Raw genomic sequence first — 22,863 nt, 5'->3', positions numbered from 1 at the left:
CACGGTGTGAGTAGCTGCACTGCAGTAACTGACTAGACCGACTCGTATGCTTACTCGCACCGTCTGAACCCGGCTTTAGTATGGGTTCCCTCTCATTGCTCGATTCCGGGGAATGAGAAAGCGGACTCGCTAGCTAAGGTGGGCGCTTTAGAAGGCACAGTTTTTGAAAGGCAAATTGCTTATAATGAATTTTTCCACATTCCTCGTCAGTATACGCTCGTAAGTTGGCAGCGCATGTGGAGTGGTGATGAGTTCGGTCGTTGGTTACACACGATTATCCCTAAAGGCCCATTTATACGTTGCTAGTAGCTGACTTCACAATGAGCAGCTACTGACCCGGTGAACTCGCTTGACAAATGGTTGACTCGCCTTGTCCGTTCACACAATGTGAGCTGCTGACAAGAAACCAGATACCACGACACGGGTTTACCAGAGATGCCAGGCGATTTTTCAAATGTCCATCAAATAGTCAGAAACAGCAATCAGGTCCGAATTTGTCAGATGATTGATCCGAAATCGGCTTCTTTATTGGCAGTTTTCATCTTAGGTTTTCAGTTGAATTTATCATTACACAATTTTATAGCGAAACACACGCTGGCCGTGTTTAAAAATACTTTGTGCTGAATTTATTTTATACTGAAGGTACTATCCGAAAAAAGCAGAAAGAAAAAAGGATTCGGGCCAGGAATTGGATGCAAAGAAAAGAAGCAACAAATACAATATTGAAGTAACTCTACAATGATGATCTCCGAGAGTACAGAGCAGTGTTGAGAATAACACCTGAAAAAGTGAGAAAACTGTTGGATTTAATTGCTCCACAAATATAACGCCAAGATACACTCATGAAGGATGCTAAACCTACAAGAGTGAAACTAGAAATGATGTGCCTTTCTTCTGGAATATCGTTCAGATTATTGTCGAATTTTTTTAAAATCTCGAAAGCATCCATAGCTAAAATAATTCCGAAAGTATGTGGTGCTCCAAATGGCAGTCTAAAAGATTTTTCAAAATTTGATTTATTTCGCCTTGACAGCAGCTTCGTGTACCAATTTGTGAAATAAAAATGTTAGTAGATTTGCAGGAGCAATTAATACGCCTCAAAAACTAAAATAATGAATGAAAATCTACTTTTTCTAAATCGAATATGTATTCTGTTTCTTAGAACAATACTTTTTTGCAAGTTTTGAGTGAATTTTGAATTAAAATCGTGCCCGATAATGATTTTATATTTAGATCCCCAAGAAAACTATTTTTAAAAAACGTGCCCCGTCAGCGTGCAAAACTAAATAATAACGATTCCGTTTAGAAACTATGAGGGTTTAATTTGTTCTTCCAATAATTTTCAAGTCTATAAATATCTTCGCATATTTTCAAATATCTTAAAAATAGAGAAATGTAAAGACAATGTCAAGATTTGGCATCCCTGATTCGAGCGCTAAAATCTGTTTTTGACGTTTTGAGGGATGCGAGTGCGAGTCAATTCAAAAAACTTTGAAGTAGCTCGCACACCGAATCACACATGACACTAGCTGGCATGATGTGTTCACACGGTGTGAGTAGCTGCACTGCAGTAACTGACTAGACCGACTCGTATGTTTACTCGCACCGTCTGAACCCGGCTTAAGGTCTCGACGAGTGCATGGTTCAAGGGATTGAATGTAGGTCGTGATTTCATTCGCGTGATATCTCAGCTTATGTCCAATCACTACAACCTAAACGCGCATCTCTATCGCATTGGGCTCGCAGCAAACAATCTTTGTGATTGTGGCGATGGCTACCACGACATCGAGCATGTTGTCTGGTCGTGTATCCGGTTCCATGCTGCTCGCTCTCAGCTCTCTAGAGCACTGAGAGCACAAGGCAGACAATCGGATATCCCCGTCCGGGATATCTTAGGTAGCCGGGATCCTGATCTTCTGCTTCATCTATACCTGTTCCTCAGAAACGCCGATGTCAACGTTTAATGATGTTTCCTTCGTTGTGTCCCCGTTTCATATCCCTCCTATCGATCGATAAACTTTTACTTAGTCGCGGCAATACATACACACACTCTTTACAGATGCACGGGCCGAAGGTTGTGCAGTCCACTGATTATTCAACAAGAGCCAAAGGTTGTACCGCTCATGACAACTCTACACGAGCTGATGATTGCGCCGCCATTCTATCCTGGATTCCTCGAGTCGAGAAAGACGCACCACGCTAGATATGGGGTACAGACTATGGGGGCGTTGCTGATTAATGGTCAGCTGCATCCCAATAGGAAGTATCCCGTGTCGGGCACACGTACAGAGCATCGAAGACTGCGACATACCAATTATGAGAACACTTGTAATACTAACGTCGAGTCAACCGCGAGTAATCGGTTACATATTACTAACATAGTCTAAGCAAACATTGTCAAAATATTGAACTCCCGGCCCCGTTAGGCTGACGCCATATGAGCCTTAATAAAATATATATTTTGGATAAAAAAAAATGTACATCATAAACTTTATGTTTATTATACCGAATTGCGACTTAATTTGATAATAGTATATAAAATCGAGTTTTTACATTTTATGCGATTTCAAATATACACGATACATACTTTGATTGATATTATATGCGATTATGATTTATTCGGATTTCTTGTAAGACTTGGCACGTGCAAAATTATACGATTTAATGTTTGCTGGGTAAGGACGAGATGGAAAGTGAAAGGTGGGAAGATTTTCTAAATCTGTGACGTCACAGATTTTGTTTATGTATATTACTTTTCTTATAATAGTCCGCTACATAGGAAAAGTGTTGTTATTAAAAATGAAAATAAGGAAATGAAATGAACGAACTAGTTTTTTTTCCTAAATCAATGCTAGCGTTCAAAACCATAAGGGCCCGACATTTTAACAGAAACTGAAATTTCAGTATTTTTGAAGTGTTCTAAACTTAATTTCAATTCAATTTTACTTCTCGTTACGTCGACTAAAAACGTAAGCGAACAAAGTCAGAGTCACACAATCTTTTGTTCTTTTGACGACGGATAAACATTTGACAGTGCATGGGAAAAAAGATTGTTTTTTTTTTAATGTAAAATGAACTTGAAAAATTAATTTAATTGACTCCGTATGACCTAGCCAACTCCGCCGACCAATCGAGGACGAGGGCTGGCGACTCCTTTCGAGTCCGAAAAACGGGAATTTCCAAAACCGCAATTGAGGAGATAAATGTAATTTTCTTACAATTTTCTTCTTTTATTCCTTCCTTTTAAATCTACTCTTTAATGTTCTTCTGACCCTATCCTATTTTCCCTATCACTTCTTCCTCTGTCCTAATTGTGACGTCACAAAGTTTTATGCCTTCATACTTGCAGTACTTTTCGTGTATTTTTTCTCTTCTTTCTCCGTCGTTTAACCGGATAAAATCCCCGCTGTAACCTCCAGGCGTGAATATGGCTCTTCTGGTTCCGGTATCCTTACTCGACGTCGACTATCAATGGCGGAAATTGCAGTCGAACGACCCTTATCTCAATTGCGGGTACCACACGTCTCGGCGGAGAAAAAGATGAAATATAAAAAAAGGCCTGCTAAAAGGACCTGTCCAGCGCATTATTTCTTAGTCTTGATTCTCGCCAATACACTACTTTACCTTTTTTTCTCTCTTCCGGTTCTCTTCCTCTTTTTAGCTCTTATCTTTTCTCTTATAATTTCTATAAATTAAATATTAAATTACTAATAATTCATTCCCACTAACCTTTTATTTCTTATGACAATCTCTTTCTATCTTCTCTATTTACTCTCGATGCACTCTGGCACTATTAAAATTTACTTGTTCCGGCGCGCACTTCCTACTTCCTTGATGGTGAAAATTCGTTAGCCGGCACTACTCTTTACCGAGCTTTTCTTTTCTTTTTTCTTTTGTGTGAGTTCATTTATGTTTTGCCTAGTTGGCAGCTCTGTTGAATGACAGATGGTCCCATGAAGCGTATTTCGCGATGGGCATCTTTACCCAGGGCTCACACCGTTCACTATTGGGCCAACTGTTCACAAGCAACAGGCGGTGGGTATTTATGGCGATTTTTATTGAAACATTATGTTGGAATCTATTATTTGGGTAGAGCCCAAATTAATGCTTGGAACCAACGGTTACAACTTCCATGAAGTTGCTCTAGAATCCAAACATAGTAGACATTAGAAAAATTAAACATTTTAGTTCATGATATCTAAATCTGTAATTAGCTTCTGTATATCCTCTTTCAACGTTGTTCGTTGACACATTCAATTTTGTACCATTTGAGTAAGTGACTGGTATGCCTGATATGTGAACTTCCTATTTTCCTGGCTACCAACACAATCAAAGTTCAACACAACCAAAAATCCGTGAATCTTCCCACCTTCTATTCTCCATCTCGCCCTAAGGGTGCGTTTCCCTTATGGGCACCTTAAGCGGACCTTCACGGTCAAATTTATCGACAATATGAAGACATTTGAGAGCATAATGACAGCTGAACATGGCCGACAAAGCAGAAATCCGGCTTTTCTGATTTTCGGGCATCAATATCGTGACATTTCATAATGTAGGAATCATAATGGAAAACTTTTGGTTTAGAAAACTGATACAATAATTTACATTTAATGCGACATGCCGAGGAACCACTCACCCTTAGACAAATCCTCGGTCGAAAACTACTAAATACGTTTGGTAATGCAAAATTAGTAGAATGTACAAATTTTTTGTACATATTGTCAACAAACCCGCATCCCTACCAGAGATTAGTATATTTTACTCGATAACATTAGTAAACTTGGATATTGTCATATCTGAAAATTGGTGAGAAAAGCGCGTATTAACCATTTTCATTGTTCCCATAAGGCAATACGGAGGTATAATAAGGATATAATTCTGATACGTGCATTTTCGGCGAGAAAATGTAGCCGATATTGGGCTTCCGAATCATGGTTCTGCTTGACATATATGTTTATTAGTACGGTCGAAAATGACTATAGATTGGTAGTATTTACCAAAAAATTCGTTATATTTACTAATTATTTCTCTCAATGCAGTGTCGCATTGGTGGTGATTTTGACCAAGACGGGTCTATGGTACTAGGTGAGGCCGTTTCGTCACTAAGTTGGTTAGGTGAGCGGTATATGAAAACAGTACGGAAGAAAGCAGAAGGGGAATTATTTCCTTGAAGCGTGAAAGAGACAGACTGATCAGGAGCGAGCTTCGGCACTAGCGTATTGTGTTTTGTTTACAAACAAAACACAGTAGACTTCCAAGATGGCTGAAGAGTGGTTTTAGCAAGTTGGCCCACCTTAGGATATACTTCTACGCGCCTTGATTTTGACCTGTAATTGGACATTGACGATGAGAGTGGTACGATGTCGACGTCTGGTGGCGAATTTCAATGTGGAGTCATAATTTGGGCCCCGAACTCGATGTTTACAAAAACGTCCAATTAGGAGTAAAAATGTCCAATTAAACGTGTCGCATTACAGGTCTGTCCAATTAGAAAAATGTCGCATTAAATGTAAATTACGGTACTTTAAATAGCAAAATACGGGACTTTTCACGATACAAATCAAAACTGACAATGTGATGGTGAGAGAGTGAATGAAAATTAACAACGTCTTAGAAATTGTTTAACGTTGAACTCGGTCATTCTTTGCGCTAGCGATCGGGGCAGCCACTTTAGTCTAAGTTGTGTGTTTATTCACACTCCGCTATAAAATTTGGAGAATGAGGAGGTCTGGGAAAATCACAGGTGAAAAAACATCACGTGTTAATTCAAGTTACAGTAGAATCCCGATTATCCGCGGAATAGTCGGGTGAACTCATTGCGAATAACGAAAATCGCGGATGACCCATTGAAGGACCAAAAAAGAATAACAAACACGAAAAAAGATGTTTCAACATAAAAACTATGTTTTATCAATACAGAAATCATTAAACTATCCATCTATAAGGTCGTGGCTAAATAATGTAAAAGCCATGACCACAACAAAAAATCATGGCCCTACCACTCACTATCAAATTCCGGAAAGGCCTATTGATTTACTATGGAACTCGCAGTCGCGAATAATCCGCACGGCGGATCACCCGCTCGCAGATAATCGGGGTTCTACTTGATAAACTATATGCAGGATACGAAGTGGAATCACGCCGTTCGGAGGAAACAGACACCGGAAAATATGATAGAGAAAATTGGAACGAATTAAGAACACGAGGCGTCGTTGTTAACGTTTTATTTTACTCTGAATGTTGGTACAATTATGATTGGAGCAATATAGTCACACTGGTAGGTAGTGCGCGAGCTTACAGCACACGGTTAATAATAGAGGGGTGAATCGTTGTATCGTCTAACACTCCTCCTCAACGTAAGGCTCTCTATTAGCTACAAGTCCAAGAGCCTCGGCAAATTGTTTGTGCTTCACTGCTCCAAGCGGCTTCGTGAGTATATCCGCCTTCATCACTTCAGTAGGACAATACTTCAGATTACTATGTTACGTTCTACCAAATTACGAATGAAGCATTGTTTTGTCCCGATGTGTTTTGATCTTTTAGTTGTTCTCTCAGACTGCACAAAACATAAGCATCCTTGATTATCTTCGTGCACCATGGTAGGTCCATTCTGCTTCTCACATAAATCTTGAAGTAGCAGCCTTGTCCAAACCACCTCCTGGCACGCCTCACCAAGGGCAACGTATTCAGCCTCCATTGTAGATAGGCTAACGCAATCCTGTCGTCGACTTGTCCATGTTACTGCTCCTCCTCCAAAGAACAATACATATCCGGTCATAGACTTTCTAGTTCTAGGATCACCGGCCCAATCGGAATCCGAAAATACTTCCAGCTTGCAAATCGTTTCACCACCAAGTCTAAGTCGCCAATCAGCTGTTCCTTTTAGATAGCGAACAACTCGTTTGGTCGCTGTCCAGTCACTCTCCGTCGGATTCTCGAAGCTTCTTCCTAATATAGAAGCACTTGTTGCGATATCGGGTCGAGCACAAGTTGCGATGTACATCAGAGCTCCTACAATGCTGCGGTATTTTGTGTTATCAACGAATTCTTCGCCTTCCTCCACTAGCTTCAGGTAACCTGTGTCCATCGGAGTTCTAGCAACCTTAGCGTTTTCAAATCCCAGACTCCGGATCAACTTGTGAATGTACTGTTGAACACTCAAGCTAAAAACTCCATCTGCATCTCTACGTATTTCCAACCCCAAAAAGAATTTCGGAACACCAAGCCAGTTAACCTCGAAGTGGCTCTTCAACTCGCTGAATACCCGTGTAATCTCCTCCTCGACTGCGCAACCGACTAGCAAGTCATCCACGTACACAAGGATATACACTATTCTTCCGTTTCTAACTGCGATGTATAAACAGGGATCAGTAGAACTTGCTGTGAAACCCATTGTCTTCAGCACACTAGACAATTTCTTGTTCCAGCAACGAGCGGACTGTTTAAGTCCATAAATACTCTTGCGTAAACGGCAAACCTTTTTCTCTTGGCCGCGTATGACGTATCCGAGTGGTTGTCTCATGTAGACTTCCTCTTCAATCTCGCCATAAAGATATGCTGTCTTGATGTCGAAATGTTTCAAAATCAATCGATCTCTTCCAGTAATCACTAACAGAATTCTCAATGTAGAATAACGAGTAACAGGAGCGAATATCTCGTCATAATCGACTCCGTACTTTTGAACGTGTCCTTGAGCCACTAAACGTGCCTTGAAACGCGTCAGCTGTCCTGCTGCATTCTGTTTGACCTTATATACCCAGCGACATCCTACAACCTTTCGTCCTGCTGGCAGATCCGTAAGCTCCCAGGTCCCATTACATTTATGCGATCGGATTTCATCATCCATCGCCTGCTTCCAGGAATCACGTTCCGCACACTTAATTGCTTCGTTATATGTCACCGGCTCTTTCACCATTTCTTTGGCTGTACCCACTAGAAATTCGGAATACCGGTCAGGCATCTTACCGCGATTCTTTCGTTTTTCACACGTTTCACTCACTGAAATGTCATCGCCACCCGTCAGTTCATCACAAATTGGATTGTCATCATCACTTCCGGATTCATTTTTAATTATCAAGGGATCTTCCGCCATATCAGGCTCTCTTTCAATGTATTCTTCACACTCACTATATTCTTCGTACTCTTCATCTGGTACAGATTCAGCACTCAGTTGCTTTTCTCTCCCTTCTGATGTGAATGGAAAACTATCTTCTTCGAAGTCTCCTTTTTCATCAGTTCGATCATCCGTTTCTCCCATCTCGAGAAATCGTGCGTCACGGCTTATGGTGACCTTCATCGTACCCAAATCGACAAATCGATAGGCCTTGTGTTGATCCGAATACCCAATGAACACCAATTTCTGAGCATTACTGTCGAACTTCCCACGTTTTACTGCTGGGATGTGAACCCACGCGCTACTGCCGTACACCCGCAAATGATCCAATACGGGTTTTCTTCCATGCCATTTCTCGTACGGAGTTGTATCTACCGACTTCGTTGGCAACCTGTTCTGCAAGTATGCCGCTGTTAGAACCGCCTCTCCCCAGAACTTATGGTCCAATTTCGCATCGAGAAGCATCGTTCTAGCCATTTCCTGCAGGTACCTATTACGTCGTTCGGCGACGCCATTCTGCTGGGGTGTGTATGCCGTAGTAAACTGTGCCTTTATCCCCTCAGCAGCTAAAAACCTCTGCAGTCTCGCGTTGGCGTACTCGCCTCCGCCATCTGATCGTATAATGCGCGGTTTTCTGTTGAACATGTTTTCTACATACCTGACGTATTCCATTAAACGATCGGTTGCTTCAGATTTCTTGCTAAGCAAATAAACGACAGTATATCGGCTGTAATCATCGATTACTGTCATGAGAAACGCTTTCCTCCCGGCGTTGGGGTGCGCATCGGGCCACTCATACTCAAGATGAATACTCAAACTCATCGCTCCTGGAGGCACGTCCCCTACAGCACTGTCAGTTTGACCCTGAGTAATTACCATATCATCAAATGCACTGGTAAAATGTTTGGCAAATAGGTTGCATATTCCTTCAGTTGTAGTAGACGTTTCACTCCCTAAAAACATGCTCATCGGAAACCCGGTCTCCTTTCACTTCTCATTTACAAATGCCCAAAAACTTTTGGGATTATTTTTCAGGCTTCTTTGTTTCCGTTCTACATAGTGGGCATAGAGCACTCGGTTGTAATGCTTGTATTTGGAGCTAGCAGTGTTGAACGCTATTTTGGTGGTTAAGTTTCGCTCTCTGGAAAATTTCCTGAGAGCCCTGGCATGCTCTCCTTTGAGAGTTCGAAGAAAGTGGTTAGACCAGGGCGGTTTTTGGCGCGGACGAGAAGGAGGTACAAATTCAAGGAACAGTCGCGTGAGGGTGGTGGTGAAAAACTCAACTGCCTCGTTGACATCGGATGCATTGTATAAAGGCGACCAGTCGATAGAGAAGAGATTCGTTCAGATGTTCAAAATAGGCTCTCGAGAAATCTCGATGTTTTTCCATGACGTGTTCAGCGAAAACGATGCGGACCGGGCATCGCAGAGTTGCAAGGATAGGAGGGTGCAGCGGATCAATCGGTATCAGTGGTTCGTGTGGTTCAACGAGATTGCACATCGCTAGGGTATCTTCATTCACAAACACTAAGTCAAGATGATACATACATCCTCGAAGATCACCCCTAGCAACCACTTTTCCGGAATCGTCACAAATGTCACAACTGTTCTTCGCGAAAATCACTTTAACTCCCTTCGCGGTAAGCTTCGGCACAGATATCAAGCTACTGTTCAATGACGGTACATAAAGCACTTCACTAAGAGTAATTTCCACTGAACTTCCAGAGCCATCAACCCCTAAAACAGTCACTTTGCCACTTCCCGCAGCCTTCACTGTGCTACCATCAGCCAGCGATACATCCGGAGTAACGTTTTCATCGAATGAACAAAACCACTTTCGATCGTTGCTCATGTGAGCGGTCGCACCACTGTCAACAACCCAGTCAAATTTTTGCTTCTGTCCAATCATAAATAACATCGCACTGGTACACTCCGCACTGACTTGTTTCGCCTTTTGTGGATTTTCTTTAGGCTCTTTCTTCGCTTGTAGCAACCGACAGTTACGACGCAAGTGGCCTTTCTTCTTGCAGAAGAAGCAAACTTTTTCCGCGACATTGTTGTTTTTAGAATCACTTTTCATCACACGCTCTTGTGTGGAACCACAACCTCGTTCCCTTCGCCTCTCATGTTCGTCGAGGAGTTTCGATTTGACAAGCTCCGTTGTCAGATCTTCGTCAGAGCGACTCTCTAACGCTGTAACGAGCCCACCGTATGAATCGGGCAAACTGCGAAGCATCATCACAATTTTGATTGGTTGCTCCAGCTTCAAATCAGCATTCTCCAGCCGACTTCCGGATTCATTTTTAATTATCAAGGGATCTTCCGCCATATCAGGCTCTCTTTCTATGTATTCTTCACACTCACTATATTCTTCGTACTCTTCATCTGGTACAGATTCAGCAATCAGTTGCTTTTCTCTCCCTTCCGATGTGAATGGAAAACTATCTTCTTCGAAGTCTCCTTTTGACGTAGGACTACGTCTAACCGGAAGATATAGGGGGTGAAATGGAAATCTAGGCACTGAACAAGTAGGAAAAAATGCAAGATTTGGAACGCTTATAACTCGAGCATTTCTCAATAGATCGCAAAGGTTTTTGCATCAATTGATAGGAAATATATCTACGCATCTATCATTACGAATAAAATTTCATTTTTCTTGAGATAAATAATTGAATAATTGTGAAATATCAAGCATTGTCAAAATGCACTATGTGCCCATTTTTGATTGGTCCATTTTGTGCTCCTCAAATCGTACCGACCAAACCGGGCAACCAGAGCAGCGACGAAATAGAATGAAGCACGATTGGAAAGGAAAAAGAAAAAATGAACGAAACATTGGTCGCAGTCTCACACATGTGTAATTCTCGAGCCAGCCAGTCAGCTTAAAACTCCCCGCTCCGCTGCCGTAACGATCATTCTCATTCAAACCGTACACCATATCGGTTCGCATCACAACACATCAACAAACCAACCCAAGCAGCCATGTCTGGACATGGTAAAGGAGGAAAAGTGAAGGGAAAGGCAAAATCCCGCTCGAACCGTGTTGATCTGGAGTTCCCCGCAAGGGTAGCTAGCCGGCGTTATATATTTTCGGCCGCTGAAGTGATCGAGTTGACTGACAAAGCTGCTCGCGACGATAAGAAAACCTGCATTCAGAACAGACCACATTCGGTTCGGTGGACATCAAGACAACAACAGGCAGTTGCAGCGAGTGGCAAACGCAATCGCAAAACGGCAGCATGTAGCAGAAGAAAAACGTTTGTTCTTTATACAAACTGCTTTGGTGGCAAATCCAGAACAAGGCGGCATCGATGGCGTTCGTAAAGGTTTTTTTCAAAACCACGAGTACAAAGTTTTCTAAATTGGAACCATTCCATGAAACAAGGCGCTTTTCAGGGCCATTAATCCTTCCAAAAAAGAGTTTAGGAAATACAGTTCAATGCTTTCTAAAACAATATCCAAAATAATAATAAAACACAAATTGATTTTTTCATAATTTATTTGCCAGGATATGATGAGTATGTGAATTTGGCAGTTGTTCTGAGCTTATTGATTTTCACCAATTCTTAAATTGCTTCTAGATCGAAAGTACAGTAATTTACACTTATCTCGACATTTAGCTAATTGGACGGACCTACAGGTGCGACATATTTAGTTGGACATTTTTGTAAACATAGAGTTCGGGGTCCAAATTATGACCCCACATTGAAAGTCAACACTGTACCACTGTTATCGCAAATGTTCAATTACAGGTTAAAATTACCTCCAATCCGATACTGAGTGGTGGTAATGCGACGTGCCATTGAATGTAATTTACTGTAAAATATGTCACAAGCTGGATGGGAAGAAATTTTCCAACTGTGAAAGCTGTGGCGAGTGGCAAATGCAATCGCTAAACAGGAAGGTTTAGCCGAACAAGATGTTGATATCGAGTGACAACAAAACAATAAACTCTTTAGATTGAAGATAATTTTGTGATCCTGAAAAGGACCCTTTTTAGCCTGCATGTGAATCCAACGAGCAAACAAATCGTAATGAATGTATTTTTTTGCCATCGCTCCCTTTTAACGCTCATTCGTTCGTCTCGTTGGACTCGCCCCTCTGGCTGAGTCTGCAGATTTGTCTCTATCCTGTGAGTGTGTACCGCTAGAGTATAAAACACGCGGACCCCAAAAAAATATCTTATTTTCTTTCAAACCGTAAACCCGTAAATCGGCATCGTGGACGTAACAAAGGAGGACAAGTTAAGGGAAAGGCAAAGTCTCACTCGAACCGTGCAGGTCTCCAGTTCCCTGTTGGTCGCATTCACTGATTGCTCCGCAAGGGTAACTAGGCCGAACGGATTGGTGCCGGAGCACCAGTATACCTAACAACGATTATAGAGTTTCGGCCGTCGGAGTGCTCGAGTTGGCTTGCAAAGCTGCTCACGACAATCAGAAAACCCGCATCAAGAACAGAGCAGCTTCGGTTCGGCGCTCATCAAGGCAACAATTAGTTTCAGTGAGTGGCAAAGTGTTTCTCCGACACGTCGTATTAAATGTAATTTACTGAACAACATGTCACAAGCTGGATGGGAAGAAATTTTCCAAATTTGAAAGCTGTGGCGAGTGGCAAACGCAATAACTAAACAGGAAGGTTTAACCGAACAAGATGGGAATATCGAGTGATAACAAAAACACAACACCAAAGGTTCTTTTCAGAACCATCAACATATTCATCACTTTTACATTCGCTATCCAACTCTTGACGAGTAAAGTTCAGTGTCGGTATTGTGCGTTGCCACTTTTGCTATTGTGCTATTGGTACGAGTGAAGGTCATTGCTGTCCGCTTTCGACCTGACCTTTTGTGAAGTGGAACGAAGGAACAAAGGAAGCAGCGCTCTTGCAGCGAGCCGGATTGCGGCTGTTGAACTGATTCGGCATAACGGGATCGCCATCGCGTGACTGTCGCAAACGGGATTCATCATCACGTGGCTGCGTAAGCTATTCTTGCGCTATTGTGTTGTCTCCGTAGCGCGTAGCCTCTGTCTCTCCCTGATTAGGGCAGTAGAGCGCATTATTGGAACAACTTATATATTAAGGTACACATATTTATTATTAATATTATTATTCAATTCATTTGTTCATTGTTTGATATTATTATCATAATTTTTTTTTTGCTATTTTTTTTAAGATTATTGTTAAAATCAAAAATAATTTAGAAATAAGACAGAAATTTTTGTAAAATGGAGAATAGTGGAGGATCTCCAGAGATGGAGATCTCCGATAATGAATCTCATACAAGATCTGGGAAAAAACATAAACGAGTCCCTCATAAGGAAGATAATTCTTCTGGGGACGAATCCGCTCATCCTACCAAGCCCCCCTCTAAGAAAATTGCAAGCCTCCCTTCTCAACCCACTGTTACTTCCACTCCCCCTCTCCCATCATCGATTTCGCTTCCCCCTTCTGATGCTTCCGATCCAACCCAATCCTCGTCCTCGTCCTCATCCTCATCCTCGTCCTCGTCCTCGTCCTCGTCTTCCCCCTCTGTTGTCTCCGCTCCACGTGTCAGAGTATATCCAGAAGATGCACCTGGAACTGGCCCTTGGGTTGTTTTCCTCCGGCCAAAACCGAAAGGAAAAAACCTTAACGTGATTCAGATCATGAAAGATCTGGCCAGATACACTTCTGTATCTGAAATTCGCAGGGTTAGACCGAACAAATTGCGAGTTGTCGTGAATGAACGGAAACACGCAAACGAGATTGTTGCTGATCAACATTTAACTCTCGAATATCGAACATTTATACCCTCCCATAACGTAGAAATTGAGGGAGTGATAACTGAAACGGGTCTGACGAGCGAACAAATAAAAGCAGAAGGAAAAGGCAAGTTCAAGAAGCTCCCCTCAATGGAAGTGAAAATCTTGGACTGTCGCCAACTCGGGAAACTTTCCCATGATGGGGACCAAACTAAATTTACGCCGTCCGACTCGTTTCGAGTCACCTTTGCTGGTGCCGCCCTCCCTGACTACGTTATGGTGGACAAATTGAGACTACCTGTGCGACTCTTCGTGCCAAAGCCCATGACTTGCATCAAATGCAAGTCAGTTGGTCACACTTCGGATTATTGTGCCAACAAGGAGCGCTGTGCCACTTGCGGAGAGCAACATGAGGGGAAATCCTGCAGTGCGACTGAGCATAAATGTCCATATTGCGGGGGATCCCCACACGAGCTCTCAGTTTGTGAAAATTACAAGAGTCGCTGGGAGAAACAGAAGCGCTCTTTGAAGGAACGCTCGAAACGCACTTTTGCGGATATTTTAAAGGGCGCTTCTCCACTGGCCCAACAACAACAACCAATCAACACACAAAATGTCTTCGCCACGTTGCCCGTTGACGAAATAGAAGCGGACACAGCTAACGGGGGCACACCGTTCATTTTCCAAGGGAATCCCCGGCGCAAAAATGTGACCACTCCCAAAGTTCAAGGACAAGCCCCTCCGGTGATACCCCCTGTTAGCATGCCTAAAAAATCGAGTGCAGCGGACAAGCAAAATCAGGTTCCTCCTGGTTTCCGTGGGAATAATTCACCTTCGAATGGCCCAGCACTCGAGGGGACATCAAAAACCCCAACTGTCCCTATTTTTCCGTCCAGTTCAACTTCCCAATCGGGATTTATAAAGTTGTCTGACCTTTTGGACCAAATCTTCAAGTGTTTTAATGTTTCCGACTCAGAACCCTTGTCATCTCAATGCTTCCAGTATTAAAGACAATTTTGCAACAATTGATGCAAACATGGCCCCTCCTTGCAATGATTATCTCTCTTGATGTCTAATTCAAATAGAGAGGTCGGAGATATCACTGTTTTACAGTGGAATTGTCGTAGTCTTATCGCTAAATTGGATACATTTAAAATTTTAATTCATAACTACAATTGTGATGTTTTTGCTCTGTCCGAAACTTGGCTTTCTTCGCGAGATGATATCTCTTTCCACGATTTTAATATTATACGCTTGGACCGTGCTGATAGATACGGAGGGGTGCTTTTGGGGATCAATAAGTGCCACTCATTTTTTAGAATTGACCTTCCACATATTGGAGGGATCGAAGCTGTTGCTTGTCATGCAAACATCAGAGGCAAAGACCTCTGTATTGTCAGCTTGTATTGGCCTCCGAGAGCTGCGGTTAGCCGCAAACAACTTGATGACATGTGCTCACTCCTTCCTGAGCCACGATTGATCTTGGGAGATTTCAACTCTCACGGAACTGCCTGGGGGAACAGTACGACGACAATCGTTCATTGTTGATATATGACCTTTGTAACAGCTTCAATATGACCGTTTTGAACACTGGGGAAACAACACGTGTACCTAAACCTCCTGCTAACCCAAGTGCTCTTGACCTCTCGCTTTGCTCGAATTCACTATCGTTAGATTGCAAGTGGAATGTAATCCAGGACCCCAACGGTAGTGATCACTTGCCAATCAAAATTTCCATCACCATTGGGTCGAATTCTTCTGAATCTATAAACATGGCATATGACCTCACAAGACACATTGACTGGAAAAAATATGCGGACGCGATTGCTCTAGCCATCAATTCCAGAGATGGTTTACCTCCATTGGAGGAGTATAACTTCCTTTCTCGTTTGATCTATGACAGCGCGGTTCGCGCTCAAACGAAACCCATCCCAGGTTCCACCATTTCCCGAAGGCGTCCCAATCTATGGTGGGATAGCCAATGTTCCAAGCTTTATGTAGAAAAATCGAATGCATTTAAAGCTTTTCGGAAACGTGGAACCCCTGAAAATTTTCAAACGTATTTAGCCCTTGAAGATCAATTTGAAAACTTAATCAAAGGGAAAAAACGTGCTTATTGGCGAAATTTCGTGGGAGGTTTGTCACGAGAAACGTCAATAAAAAATTATGGAAAGTGGCTCGAAACATGAGAAATCGCTCTTCAACGAATGAAAGCGAAGAATATTCACATCGATGGATTTTTAATTTTGCACGGAAGGTTTGTCCTTATTCCGCTCCTGTGCAAAAAATTGTTCGAGATATACCACAAGATAGGTGCGATCTTGATTCCGAGTTTTCGATGGTAGAATTCTCTCTTGCTCTGCTCTCATGTAACAATTCTGCTCCGGGATCGGATAGAATTAAGTTCAACTTGCTGAAAAACCTCCCTGATGTGGCGAAACATCGCTTGTTGAATTTATTCAATCGGTTTCTGGAGAATAATATTGTTCCAGATGATTGGAGACAAGTACGAGTTATAGCTATTCAAAAACCCGGAAAACCCGCGTCCGACTTCAATTCGTACCGCCCAATAGCAATGCTGTCTTGTATACGGAAATTGTTGGAGAAAATGATCTTGTTTCGCCTTGATCGATGGGTTGAAACGAATGGCCTACTCTCAGATACACAATATGGGTTCCGCAGGGGCAAGGGGACGAATGATTGTCTTGCGTTGCTTTCTTCAGAAATTCAAATGGCTTACGCCGAAAAAAAAACAAATGGCTTCAGTATTCCTGGACATAAAGGGGGCCTTCGATTCTGTTTCAATAGAGGTTTTGTCGGACAAATTACACTCTCGGGGTCTGCCGCCTCTATTGAATAATATGTTATATAACTTGCTTTGTGAGAAACATTTGAACTTTTCTCACGGAGATTCGGCAGTAAGTCGGGTCTCTTACATGGGCCTCCCCCAGGGCTCATGTTTAAGCCCCCTTTTGTACAACTTCTATGTAAGCGACATCGACAATTGCCTTACACAAAATTGCAGCCTAAGACAACTTGCAGATGATGGAGTGGTGTCTGTCGTAGGATCAAACGAATCCGACCTGCAAGGACCCTTACAAGATACTTTGAACAATTTTTCAGCCTGGGCCATTGGTCTAGGGATCGAATTCTCCACGGAGAAAACAGAGATGATGGTTTTTTCTAGGAAGCATAGACCAGCAAAACCGAAGCTTCAACTTTTGGGTAAACCGATCACTAATGCTATGTCATTCAAGTATCTTGGGGTCTGGTTCGACTCCAAATGTACTTGGGGGGCCCATATTAGGTATCTGAGTAAAAAATGCCAACAAAGAATAAACTTTCTCCGTACAATTACCGGCACCTGGTGGGGAGCCCACCCAGAAGATTTTATAATGTTGTATCGAACAACTATTCTCTCAGTGATGGAGTATGGCAGTTTCTGTTTTCAATCAGCTGCCAAAACACACCTCATTAAACTCGAGCGAATTCAGTATCTTTGTCTCCGTATTGCGTTGGGATGTATGCCCTCAACGCATACCATGAGTCTCGAGGTTTTGACAGGCCTACTCCCACTAAAAGATCGCTTCAATTTATTATCTCTTCGGTTCCTCATCCGGTGTAAGGTCATGAACCCATTGGTGATCGGAAATTTTGAGCAGCTGATCGAGCTAAATTTTCACTCCGGATTCATGAGTTCATATCATGAATTCATCTCCATGCAGGTTGATCCTTCCTCGTATATTCCCAACCGTGTTTGTTTCCCTGACTACATCAATTCCTCTGTGCATTTTGATCTGTCCATGAAGCAAGATATCCATGGATATTCAGATTACCAACGATCGAGGATCGCTCCAACGATCTTCGATGAAAAGTATGGGGGTATCAATTGTGATAATATGTACTTTACTGATGGGTCCACTATAAACGAGTCCACAGGATTTGGAGTGTTCAACGAATTTTTTAGCACCTCACACAGTCTTCAGAATCCTTGCTCAGTGTATATTGCTGAATTGGCAGCAATTCATTGGGCGCTGGACAGCGTCGCCTCACGACCTGTTGAACACTATTACATTGTAACGGATAGTCTTAGCTCTGTCGAAGCTATCCGTTCAGTGAGGCCGGGAAAGCACTCGCCGTACTTCCTTGAGAGAATACGAGAAATTTTGAGTGCTTTATCCAGACGCTGTTATGTCATTACCTTTATCTGGGTCCCTTCACATTGCTCCATTCCGGGTAATGAGAGGGCTGACTCATTAGCAAAGGTAGGTGCAATTGAAGGCGATATTTATCAGCGTCAAATCGCCTTCAATGAATTTTATTCTTTAGTCCGCAAAAATACCATCGCTAACTGGCAACGCAAGTGGAATGAAGATGAATTGGGCCGGTGGTTTCACTCGATTATCCCTAAGGTTAGCCTCAAACCGTGGTTCAAAAGTCTGGACTTGAGTCGGGACTTTATTCGCACCTTCTCCCGACTCATGTCCAATCACTGTTCGTTAGATGCACTACTCTTCCGTTTCAATCTTGCCAGCAGCAATCTCTGCGTTTGTGGCCAAGGTTATCACGACATCGAGCACATTGTTTGGTCGTGCGAGGTGTATCTGGTCGCCAGATCGAATTTAAAAAACTCCCTTCGGGCCCGAGGAAGACAGCCCAATGTGCCGGTGAGAGATGTGTTGGCTCGGTTAGACCTTGATTACATGTCCCATATATATGTTTTCCTTAAAGCTATGGATCTTCGTGTGTGATTGCCCCTACATCCTTATACCCTCCTTTCCTTCCTTTGCGGGTGGTTCGTCACCCTCCTAAACTCGAGTACACCGCGTACACCTTACTAACCATAGATGTAAGAGAGTTGTTTATATATATATAGTTTTGAAATTATATTTAAGAATTCGGCTCCTTTAAACTTACGTAACTGAGCCTGTAAAAATAAACGAATTAAAAGGAACATATTCATAAAGAGTAAACAGTAAACTAATCCATTTTTCAGGTAGATAGGTAGGTATTCAAGTAGGAGAAGAAAATAAAACAATATATTTAAAATATATATATTTAACAAAAGCTGTCCCCTTTGTATAGTCCTACGTCACTCCGGTTATGTCCCCGACATTACCCACTTTTCCGGAATCGTCACAAATGTCACAACTGTTCTTCGCGAAAATCACTTTAAATCCCTTCGCGGTAAGCTTCATATACTTCATATATATATATATACATATATATAAAAACCTCGAACAGATGAGCCTCCATGTCACCACCTTCCAGAAGGTTCAGGTTACATAGTTTCCGCAGCAGACTCACTCGAGAAGTAACCGTTACTTTCTCATGATAATCACGAAGCGCGTTCCAAAAATCTTTCGCGTTAGTCGAATTCTTCACGAGGCTATATTGGTTATCATCAATACATAACCCCATAGTGGCCCTCGCCTTTTTGTCATCCGTTGACCACTTAGGCGGCATCGGCTCTGGCTTTTCTTCACCGACCACGTACCAAAGGTCCTCGCGAATCAAGAGCATTTCCATTCTGAACTTCCATGACTGCCAGTTTTGGTTGTTCAGTTTTGAGAATTTGCTCAACGCTTCCATCACGACACAACGCAGTTAAAAACTTTTTCCGGTTTCGCAAAATACACGCACACTAATGCACCGCGAGAGCACCCGCTGCAAATGAGCTAAAGCGCGATTTTCTTCACACCGAAAAATCGACCGTTAAATAAACTTTTCCTCGGAACTTCCACCTGGGCCCATAACCTGATAGACTATATGCAGGATACGAAGTGGAATCACGCCGTTCGGAGGAAACAGACACCGGAAAATATGATAAAGAAACTTGGAACGAATTAAGAACACGAGGCGTCGTTGTTAACGTTTTATTTTACTCTGAATGTTGGTACAATTATGATTGGAGCAATATAGTCACACTGGTAGGTAGTGCGCGAGCTTACAGCACACGGTTAATAATAGAGGGGTGAATCGTTGTATCGTCTAACACTACTGTCATAGTCTTATTTATGGAATAAAAACATTTGCATGTAGATAATATAACTTGCATATATTTTCGCAAACTAAAATAATCTGGCATCTCTGAAACTGAAAGGAACAGTCTGTATTTGTGAATCGAGTATTATGATGAGTTTTCGAGAAGGAAAAACGAGTTTTCAAGTATAAATTATGAATGAAAATTAACTTTTCCGAATCAAATTAGTATTATATGTGAATGCAAATCACTTTTTTCTGCAAGTGATGAGAAAATCCCATACAAAAATTGTGTCTGAAATTGACGTTATATTATAATAATAAATTTTGGTAGGAATATTGGCGATCTAACGCAAAACGTAAACGATCGGTGAGACATCTGGATTTTGTTTTTGAACTAAGAAAATGATGCTAATGTAACCTAAAACTCAAAAAACAAATCACGTATATTTTACTTCCGGGCTTTCCAAGGTAGTTCTCACATGCAGGAATCGTGCATTTTTCTACTTGTGTTTGATTGTGCTCTCGAATTTCCTTCTTTAATTCAACCATTGTCAACATTTTTATAGTTTTCACTACTAACTATATATATAACATGTTATATATAAAATTGCGCAGAATTAAATTTCTTACTAACTCATCGCAATCAAATATTCTTTTATGATTATAACATTGTAATTTGTGGAAAGAACTACAAACCTTCCATAAGCTCACATGGCAAAATTTAAAACCATCATCAATTTCACCGCAGCGCTGCCTAAGTGTAGATTTGTACGTTAGATCGCCAATCTGAAAATTCAGAGGAAATAGGATAAGTTAGAGTTAGGGCTACGCGCTTCAACTAATCAAATAATACCAAGTAGATATTTTCATTCAAATTTTACCAATTTAAAACTGCCTTTTAGCCTCTTAATCTGATGGAGAATAGTATGGATCCCAAACTCGAATGTCGCTACTAGCCATCGCGGATACTTTCGTTGTCTCGGGTTGAGGGCGATATTGACCGTGTAAGGTGGCAAAATATTGATTGAGGTTAGATCGGATGTTGAAAGCCTAGCTGTCACGATACTGAAGACACTTATTGTCAATCATTTTGATCGTGTAAGGTGCCCATTACACGATCAACCGGCCACTGGTAGCCACGACCTTATAGATGGATAGTTGATTGATTTCTGTATTGATAGAACATAGTTTTTATGTTGAAACATCTCTTTTCGTGTTTGCATTTTTTTTTGTCCTTTAATGGGTCATCCGCGATTTTCGTTAATCGCGGTGAGTTTGCCCGATTATTCCGTGGATAATCGGGATTCTACTGTAGCTTGAATTGACACATGATGTTTTTTCATCTGTGATTTTCCCAGATCTTCTCATTCTCCAAATTTTATAGCGGAGTGTGAAGAAACACACAACCCGCTCACTAGCGCAAAGAATGACCGAGTTCAACGTTAAAAAATTCCTAAAACGTTGTTAAGTTTCAACCACTCTCTCACCATCACATTGTCAGTTTACTTTGAAGTTTTGATTTGTATCGTGAAAAGTACCGTATTTTGCTATTCAAAGTATCGGTTTTCCAAACCAAAAAGCTTCCATTTATGATTCCTACAATTTCAGTAGTTTATAAATTTTAATTGCAATCGTTTGCGATGCGAGACTAACAAAAATTAAATGTGCGCTTGCATATCTGGCAACTCAGTCTGGAAGTACGTGAGGTAAAACGTCAACATCATGCCAAGACGGGTCTATGGTACTAGGTGAGGCCGTTTCGTCACTAAGTTGATTAGGGGAGCGGTATATGAAAACAGCACGGAAGAAAGTAGAAGGGGAATTATTTGCTTGTAGCGTGAAAGAGACAGACTGATCACCAGCGAGCTTCGGCAATAGCGTATTGTGTTTTGTTTGCAAACAAAACACAACAGGCGCCTAGAAGTATATTCTAAGGTGGGTCAACTTGCTAAAACCACTCTTCAGCCATCTTGGAAGTCTACTGTGTTTTGTTTGTAAACAAAACACAATACGCTAGTGCCGAAGCTCGCTCGTTATCAGTCTGTCTTTTTCACGCTACAGGCAAATAATTCCCCTTCTGCTTTCTTCCGTACTGTTTTCATATACCGCTCCCCTAACCAACTTTATGACGAAACGGCCTCACCTTAGGATATACTTCTAGGCGCCTTGGTTCAGCTGTCATTATGCTCTCAAATGTCATCATATTGTCAATAAAGTTGACCGTGTAAGCAGGGGATAGTAATAGCTGATTTACACATTGACCAGTAATTGGCGCCAGTTACTTGAACGTCAACGGCACGCCATATTTACATCACTAGTTGACTGGTGCTGTGCGTTTATACACATTTTCAGCAACTGGACAGCTTGGCTGTCACTTTATCCTCGATGACGAATGACAGTGGCGACATCTGGTGGCGATTACCACTTTGGGAGGCAAATTAATCTTTATCGGTTTTGTAGGCCCGGGGGCAGTTTTAAATTGTCAAAATTTGAATAAAAAATTTTACTTCTTGTTAGTTTACTAATTAAAACACGTCGTAATGAACCTTCATCAGCTGTTTTTATATAAATTTCCTGATATTTCCATGATTTCATTGTCTATTATCATTTTCGCTTCATAAATCGAACACATGAAGAAAAATGCCGTCAACGCGAATGGAGATTCTACCATGTATACGTTGAGGGAATTGAATTTAATGTTCCTTGTACCGTCGAACCATCCAGTGTTGGCAAATGTACAAATTTATCCGGAAAGGTATATTATTTCAGTTTTTTTTTTTTTTGTTTTGTTCTGTACAGTAAGAACACAGATGTTTCTCATAAAGCACCGATAGGAACTGTTTTTAAACGGTTTTATTTAGCTTGCCCTGTAATTTGTATGTTTGTACGTTCATATGTTTGTAACATGTTTGTCTGTAGCGCATTACCACATCGATAGAAATTTGAGCCCCTTCCTGTTGACCGATTGATCTGAAATTTGGAACACACCTTTATCTCTGCAGTCATTATAAAACTGGGAATTTC

Source organism: Toxorhynchites rutilus, chromosome 1 (genome assembly GCF_029784135.1).
Source record: "Toxorhynchites rutilus septentrionalis strain SRP chromosome 1, ASM2978413v1, whole genome shotgun sequence".
Lineage (NCBI taxonomy): Eukaryota > Metazoa > Arthropoda > Insecta > Diptera > Culicidae > Toxorhynchites > Toxorhynchites rutilus.
The sequence above is the reverse complement of the archived record's forward strand: the minus strand, read 5'-3'. Positions refer to the sequence as shown.